Here is a 9,482-nt window from a genome sequence, read left to right on the forward strand (position 1 = left end):
ACCATGCCCAGCTAATTTTTGTATTGTTAGTAGAGATGGGCCAGACTGGGCTCAAGCTCTTGACCTTGTGATCCACCTGCCACAGCCTCCCAAAGTGCTGGGATTACAGGCCTGAGAGACTACACCTGGCCAAACCTTTCTTCTTTTAAAGGATTTGTGTGGTGATGTTTGGCCCTCTTGTCTTACATAATTCACCTAGGTTAAGGTCAACCATGTCATATAACATAACTAATTGGTGGGGTACAGTGGGAAATCTTGGTCCATCTATGAATTATGCTGACCAAAGTATGAAAGATTAACATTAGAAACATAAATACCCATTAACTGTTTAGATTCTTGGGGGGCCATCTGACATAGGTAAGAGAAGTAAAGAGTGTCATGAGAATTTATCCTAAAGCAGTAGAAAGACACTGAAGCAGAGATACTGATTGACATTTTATCAAGACAGTATTTTTTTCAAATTTACCTATATTTTCATGCATAAATATTATTAAAGAAGCAAAATGTTTTCCAGAAATAGGACAGAAGAAAATAAAACAATGCAGAATAAAATTGAATAGCACTGAATAATAAAAAAAACCTATTTTCTAGTCATGTATATGGTAATTTGATAGTTTTATCCCCATTATCCAATCTGTTTCTTAGAAAGAATACATAACACACTCCTATTGGTAGATATTAATGTCTTTTTATGTAGAAAGAACATAAAATGAAATATAATCTTAGATACAAAATCAATATAAGGTGTTTTAGGTTAACTTAGAAAAAAATCTGTAAACAAAGTGCTGGAAATTAGGAGGCTTTTAGACAATGTTTACATATTTAAATAAATACTGTTCTCGAAACAAAGGCATCTAAATCACTGGACAGGCAAATCCAACTATTTATTCTTCTATCATGTATGTTATCATCAGGGCTTTAGTTCAAGGTAGTTTTATACTAAATAGAGAAAAGATTTATGTCACAGTTAAATACCATAGTGTCCCTCACCTAACAAAGCATAACAAATAGATATTGTTCTGAAAGTTTATGTTTACTATGATCATGATTTATGTTATCAAGAACAGAAATCACAAACAATGTGACTTCCACCTTGACGGAACATTAATCAAAGGATAAAACGATATTAAAGCAGAGTTCCAGTTGGGCAGGAATATAATGGTGTAAGCTATTTTTCATCACACAATCATTTTATGATCCATTTTTACATCAAAACAATGAAATATAGGAAGTGTACTGCTTTCAAATCACAGAATAAAAAGCTCATCCCGAAGCAAAATAAATTAATTATAAAATATGCTAAGTCACCTTGGGCTTTTCTTAAAACTGCATTATAGAACTAAGCTAAAAGTAGTTAGTTACTTTCATTGCATCTAAGTTATTTTGTGTAGAAAAAAGAATGAAGATATTTTTCTTCTATTATTTATATAAACAATATATTTTAATCAAACTTTATAGATTATTCTGAAATAAAGATCTTATTATTATTACTAAAATAATATATATCATGTTTTTACCAAATGTTCATATTTCAGTGTGGTATCTTACAATTCTTTATTTAAAGTATCATCTACATAAATAACATACTTTTTTCTGTATTAAATTAGAATAAGCAGCAATGAATAGTTTCAATGTTGAACCTTTGGCTGGCTCAAGTTTCTTAGGTATAGGTTTTATACCAAACTTATATTGAATGAAGGGAGTGGGTCTGCATGGTGGTTTTACAGATCGCTATGATTTAGACTCTGTTGGAGATCATTTTAGCACATAACTATTTTTGTAACTGTTGGAAAGGGCATCAATGGTATGGTACTACCAGCATCTGTCCCTTCTGGAAACTGGGCTATCTTTTCGTCCCTTTCCTCCACATATCTGTGTAGCTCCATGATAGTCATTGGGATCCACAGTCTTACATGACCTCACTTTTCTAGCGATGGTGGTGTATGGACAAGCCACAGACACTAATGTACTCACTCAGATTAAACTCTCAGAATATTCAAATTGGAATTAAAAAAAAATCCTTCAGATATAAAACTTAAAAGTTAACAGTAGTTTTGACTCCTTCCATTTTCAAAACAAATAAAAAATAATACCCACATACTGAAACATAAGTGAGAGCAAAGGAAGGAAGGAAGGAAGGAAGGGAGGGAGGGAGAAAGGAAGGAAGGAGGAAGGAAGGAAGGAAGGAAAGAAGGAAGGAAGGAAGGAAGGAAGGAAGGAAGGAAGGAAGGAAGGTAGGTCAGATTTTATACAAATGTTTACTTACAATTGACCCTAAAGTCCAACTTTTATTGTTCTTTAAGATTCTTTCTCCCGCAATTCCTTCAATATCCTACTATTCTAAGTTCCCTATTTTGTTTTTGCTTCTTTCACTTTCTTTCTTTTTTTTTTTTTTTGAGACAGAGTTTCGCTCTTGTTACCCAGGCTGGAGTGCAACTGCGCGATCTCGGCTCACTGCAACCTCCGCCTCCTGGGTTCAGGCAATTCTCCTGCCTCAGCCTCCTGAGTAGCTGGGATTACAGGCACGCGCCACCATGCCCAGCTAATTTTTGTATTTTTAGTAGAGACGGGGTTTCACCATGTTGACCAGGATGGTCTCGATCTCTTGACCTCGTGATCCACCCGCTTCGGCCTCCCTTCTTTCATTTTCAAACAGAAGAATTCTGATTTGGGCAGATATACATAGACGCATGTGTATACACATACATATGTGTACACATGTATTATATGCCTTCTGTACTTACACCCATATACTCTTCCAGCCCTATCACATTTTCATTGCTGAAAGAATATAACTGTTGAATAATTATTCATCTATTTACTAAATAAATATTTATTGAAACCCTTCTAGCACTAGGAAATATTTTCAGATAATCTTTAGAAATAATTCATAAAGAAGCATGATAAAAGCTAGAGAGTTATTGACAATAAAGACAAACTTTACATAGGAAAGTTATTAACTCTTTTTTAAGAAGGTGATATTTGGGCTAGGACTTAGGGCTCTGGTAAAATGACGCTCCATGCAAGAACAGAGTAGAAGCAAAATGGAAGGAACCTGGTGGTTTATCAGTACAGAAAAAAGGCCCTTATAAATGAGTGTGGTGAACAAGGCATGTAGGAGTAAAACATGAAGTTGGGAAAGGCCTTTATCAATGGGAAGCCATTGAGAGGAGTGGCAGCATTTGACATGGTATGGCTTATATTTCCAGAATATTACACTGATGACTCTGTGGAGGTCAAATTATAGGAGAGTAGAAGTAGAATGAGGGAAATTGGTGAGGAAGCTATTATAGTAGTCCTGGTGAGAAGTAAGGGTGATTTGGAATTGATTGATAGAAAGAGAGAAAAATAGGCAAATCAATTTGTCATGTAATGGAATTAAGAATGGACTTGCTATAAATTGTATATTGGGAGGTATAAAATAAATAAATTATTCAGGCCAGGCACAGTGGCTCATGTCTGTAATCCGACCACTTTGGGAGGCCAAGACAGGCTGATCATGTGGTCAAAAGATGGAGACCATTCTAGCCAACATGGTGAAACTCTGTCTCTATTGAAAATACAAAAATTAAGTGAGTGTGGTGGCGCATGGCTGTAGTCCCAGCTACTCGAGAGGCTGAGGCAGGAGAATTGCTTCAACCCGGGAGGCGGAGGTTGCATTGACCCTAGATAGCACCACTACACTCCAGCCTGGCAACAGAGACAGACTACGTTTCACCAAAAAAAAAAAGAAAATAGATTATTCAAACATAAGAAGAAATATATTTATGAGTCACTGGTTGGATATAGTTTGAATTGCCTGGGATGGGGAAGAAACAACAGTGATAGGAAAATCAATGATACAGTTTGAATCACGTTATATTTCAGATATGTTCAAGCATCTAATTGAATATGTTAGTCAACTAGGGCTGGCACAACAAAACACCACAGACTGGGTGGCTTAAACCACAGATACGTACCCTGACATAACAAAATACCACAGACTGGGTGGCTAAACAGCCAACGCTTATTTTCTTACATTCCTGGAGTCTAGAAGTTCAAGATCAATGTGCTGACTAGCTTGGTTTCTGGTGAGGCATCTCTCTTTGGCTTTCAGATGTCTGCCTTCTTGCTGTGTACTTACATGGCCTTTCCTCTGTGTCACATGCTCCTGGTGTCTCTTTTTTTTTTTACTTACAAGGACAACAATTTTATTGGATGATTTTCACACCCTTAAGACCTCATTTAACTTTAATTATTTCCTTGAAGGCCCTATCTCCAAATACAGTAACATTAGAAGCTATAGCTTCAACCTATGAATTTTGGTTGGGGGTCATTGAGGGGGAGACACAATTCATTCTTTAAGATTGAATATTTTAAAAATAAAATGCATAGGAAATTTTGAAAAATTCCTAATCCCTATGGTAATTTTGTCAATTTTTTAACCAGATACATATAAATGCTAAGTGCATAGGAAAAAATAGCCTAGAATAAAGGTGGCAAAGATAAGAAAGTGAAATCAGAATCAGAAAAAATAAAGCAAAACCCCAAGAACCCCCTGTACTGATGGTGCCTGGTTTTTGTTATTCTTTATACAACGTTTAAAATAACAATTTGGCAACATAACTTTTAAGATTATGAATAGTCAATAGAATGTGTTCTGTAGAATTCACTTTAGGAGACTAGGAATAAAAACAGATCATGTTAATTCAGTTAATATATGTTTTGTGTATCTAGTAAATAATATATACTTCTATATCTCAAAAGTCTCATCTTTCTACTTGCAGTAGTATACTATGATTACTCAGAGTTTACAATCTTATGGATGCAATAAATATATTTCTGATTTTGTTAGCTCTATCAATCAGCCATTGTAGCAATAATGCTGTATAGAAAACTATCCTCAAATCTCAGTAGCTTATATTAAACAATTATTCCTAGTTTACACATACAAGAAGTTGGCTAAAGGGCTCTTCTTCAGGTCTGTGAATGTCTTCCAATGTCTTCAATTTTGTCCTTCAACACTGACAGAAATGGAGATTCATTGAGAATTAGCTAAATACCTCTGTGCCTTTGACTAAGACTCTCACTCAATTAGGCATGCATATATGAGACACCTTGTTTTTCTCCCCACTGAAGTTCCCTAACATGCACCACAATGAATTGAGCTATAATATTTAATTGAATGTCTTCAGTACTGGGTTTATTTTCCTAAGAGTAGGTTCTTTTAAAGGATTGTTTATATATAGCCTGATTTGTATTGTACTTTGGTGAAATTATTTTCTGACATCTAACAACTACATCTAATTCCTCTTCTGCTGTCTGGTATCATAAATGTTATTTTTGTATAAGAAAAAATGCTGTCAGAAAGAGGTCTGATAAATTAGTTATTGATTTGGCCCCATGAATTGAAAAGTTCAGAAGGATTTTTCTCAGAATAATATATTTTGGGTAAATTTTGCCCAGGATTTCCATTTCAAAGCCTTCTTGGGACTTTGTTCTATATCTTTGTTTTATATCCATGACAATGTCATTTATTTTAGGTTTTTGAGTTTTTTAAACATCCAGAATGAGGAGGTTTTGTTCAGACCCTGGTTGGTGATAAATGATCTTTGACCAAACCCTGGAGACAAGAAATATAACAAGAATTACACACACAAAGTAGTTCTCATGGGGTCTTTTCAATGTAAAATTGTGATTCCTTCAAGGCAACCACTACTTTATTTGTGTTTTCTCACTGTAACACTAACTCTTGTGCATACCTTTCTAACTGGCACAATTTTACCAATAATGACTTAAAATTGCAAATTATATATACACACGTATGTACATATAGATGTATAGATGTATGTTGCAAATATTATATATGTATCTCCATACAGATGTATAGATATATGTACATGCATATATCCATACAGATGTATAGATGTATGTACATCTATACATCTGTATGTAGGTATGTATATAATTAACCATTACATATATACACCCATACATCTATATGGATGTATGTACATATGTACATCTAAAGATGTATAGATGTCCAGATGTATAGATGTACATGTATAGATGTATGTACATCTGTATAGATCTGTATGTATATAATTTATAATTCTAAATCATCTATATATACATATATACATAAATCATATGTATAGGTACATATATCTTTATGTATGTATTTACGTGTGACACTGAAGAAAGAGAAAATCAGAAGATAAATCTAAGAAGTTATCTAGAATTCAGGTATACAACTAGACAAAATATGAAAGAGAAATTAAGATACAGAGAGAAAAATGAGAACACGCAGCATGCATATACTGGTTTCAGAGGTAATAAATAGTATTCATGAAAAGCAAGATACAAAATGTCCCACAGAACTGTATATCCTCCTCACATGACTCCACACTTGCCCTGCTGTAACACTGCCTATAGGAGAATTGAAAGAATCTCTCTGTGATTCCATAGAGCTGTTTGTGATCCCAAAGATTCATATTCCCTTGGAATGACCTTGCCTGCTCCATCCTAAGCAGAATTTCAGGTGGAACACTAGACTCTTGACACCACACATCCATTTCACCACTGACAACTGATTTTGAAGCAGGCCCTCAGAGCTCCATGTGCTCCCACTCCCAGATTTAATCAAGATCCAAAAATGTCATGTATCTGGCAGAATGTATGGGTATTTATTTGGCTACATAAGAAGTTATCCCAAGAAAAAGGCTCTAATAAAAATACTGGCCTGCCTTTTCTTAAAAAGAACCATTGAAGGAATTACATTACACGTCATATTTTTTGGCTCAATCATAATCAGAAATACTACTTTTCTAGGTCCTCAATTATAATCCATACTGTCATCTTCAAAATTTTTTTTAGTATTCCAAATCTACCCTTCAAAAATTTCCTAAACTCCCCAATCTTTTAACTACCCTCAGAAATTCTTGCCCTATCCTGCTTAATTTTCCATAATCTTCAGCTCTTCTCTGAATCTTTCTATGTCATGTTAATCTGAATGAAATCCCTGCAGCCTTCGTAAGAATTCATTATTTTAATATCAACATCCCAAATATTATAACCCCTGGAAATGAAGAGAGTCCTCCATGTTTTTTCCTCACAATTCCAGACTTTATCCTCACTCCTTTGAAGTAACATCTTGTGATAGTAACTTAGAGTTATGGTCAATGCAAAACTTCTTTCATTTCTTGAAAACAGTTGCAACCACTATTCCAACAATTATTATCATTATTAGTGGTGCTAGTACTTTGTACCGGATTATCCATGCAACATCCTGGTCTCTTACTTCTTTGATCTTATTTCCAACATTTTTCTTTTTCCACTTGAGTTCAGCTATTTTCTACCAAAGTTAGACACTAGACCATCTCAAAACCTGTAACTATAAAATAGAAAGTGAATTTACACTTCTTAATCTTTAATTGCAACTTCAGAATGTTCCACATCACTTATTTTAATATATTACTCACACTCCAGAATACTTTCTTCCAAAGATCCTCCAAGACACATGAATGTTTTATATAATTATTCACCAGTGCTTTCAGATTCTCATATCCCTTTTTATTAAACTTAAGTTCCATTTGCAAGAACTGCATTCATTCCCTGGAATGCAGATTCAGCTCCTATCTCTCTCTTTAACTACTTTATATCAGCATTTGAAACTAGAGCCTGTTTGTACTCAACTTTTCATCTACTCTGTGCTTCTGCTCAAAAAAGGGAATATAGCTAGAGAAAAATTAGGACTATGTTGAAAGACTTATTTTAAATTTAAACACACAAATCTCTAGTAGACCTTCCATCCTGCCTTGAACTGTTTTATTTTCTTTCCTTAGGCAATTAAGTCTCCCACACTCTGAAATAATTGCTTTACAACATTGTTCAATTCTCAAACCTCGAATGCACTCTCCCTGTTTCTCAGCTTCAGAATGATGAGCTCATTCTTATTTCATTAAAAAAGAAAACAGAAACAATAAAAAACCATCTCTCCACTGCCATATCTCAAAGGATGCTACTTTGTGCCCACATATTTTGCTTTCTTTACAATGAATGAACTGAATTTCTCCACTAGAATTAACTTCTCAAGGTTACCAATTGCCTCGATTTTGCCCAATTCGAATGTTCATTATTTATACCTTATTTCTCAGTATCCCTTGGCATTGTTGATATTTCTTTCTTAAAATATGTTCTTCATTTTGCTTCTGGGAAACCACAATTTTGGTTGCCTTTTTTCCTCACTGAGTGTTTTATTTTAAGTTCTCTAATCCCCAAATGTCAAATGTTAAACAATTCCAGGAATTAAAATCAGTCTTCATTCTTTTATTCCTTCATTCCTTTACAAACAAAACTAAAATATTGTTCTAAAACATTCTAGGATAATAGCAAAAACATATAATGAAGTTCAAAAGACAGTAGCAAATAATTTAAATATAATGTTGAGCTCTCCATATGGCAAATTTCAGGCCTGATTTTTTAAAAGAGGGAAAAGAAACCAAGTAAGGTATACCTGTAAGATACTGTGGCTAATCTGGGAGTTGGAGTTTGATTCTAACATCAGGACAGAAGTTAAGACCTTGGGATTGGATCACGTGGTAAATGGAACCGAGGTTCCTAAGTCAAAACTGCATTTGGAACTACAGTACTCTCTGTTAACAGGTACAGCAGTATAAATAAATAAATAAATAAATAGATAGATAGATAGATAGATAGATAGATAAATAAATAAATAAATAAATAAATAAAGCACTACCTAGTACAGAAAGATGTAAAATTAATTAATTTTACCTCTCATATGCATCTCATTACCTTTGGGGGTCCTGTTTACATTAGCTACTTGGACCAAGAAACTCTAAGCCAAGAAAGTATATAGAAACTTTTCCCAGTGTGGTATATCCTGCCCATGGTATACTCCACTGCCATAACTCAAACAGTTCTATTGGGGCCCACGTATTTTGCTTTCTTTACAATGAATTAACTGAATACTCCAATAGAATTTACTTCTTAAGGCTACCAATTGCCCCTATTTTGCCCAACTCTAATGTTCATTATCTGTCCTTTATTTCTTAGTATCCCTTGGCACTATTGATATTTCTCTCCCAAAATAATGTTCTTCATTTTGCTTCTGGGAAACCACAATTTTGGTTTTCTTTTTCCCTCACTGAGTGTTTTATTTTAACCTCTCCTCAAGTAAAAATATAATGCTTAAAGATATTCCTACAACACTGGATCATGAAACTATCTAAAATTATTAAAATAATAATGTTTCATAAAATATCACAATATATACACATTCTACCATATGTGTTCAGATGGTATAACAAATAGGATAATTAGCAGCACCCTGTACCTGACATAGGGTAACTATTGAAGAGAGAACTAAAAATCATTTAAAAACTAAAAAGTGAAAAGTAATTAATCAAACTTTTCATCAAAATAAATTGTAAGAAAAGTATGGAACAATTAGATAAGAAAATTGATCCCCTTAGTGCTATCTG

Source organism: Aotus nancymaae, unplaced genomic scaffold (assembly GCF_030222135.1).
Source record: "Aotus nancymaae isolate 86718 unplaced genomic scaffold, 86718_ANA_hifiasm-v0.15.2.pri h1tg000048l, whole genome shotgun sequence".
Classification (NCBI taxonomy): Eukaryota; Metazoa; Chordata; class Mammalia; order Primates; family Aotidae; genus Aotus; species Aotus nancymaae.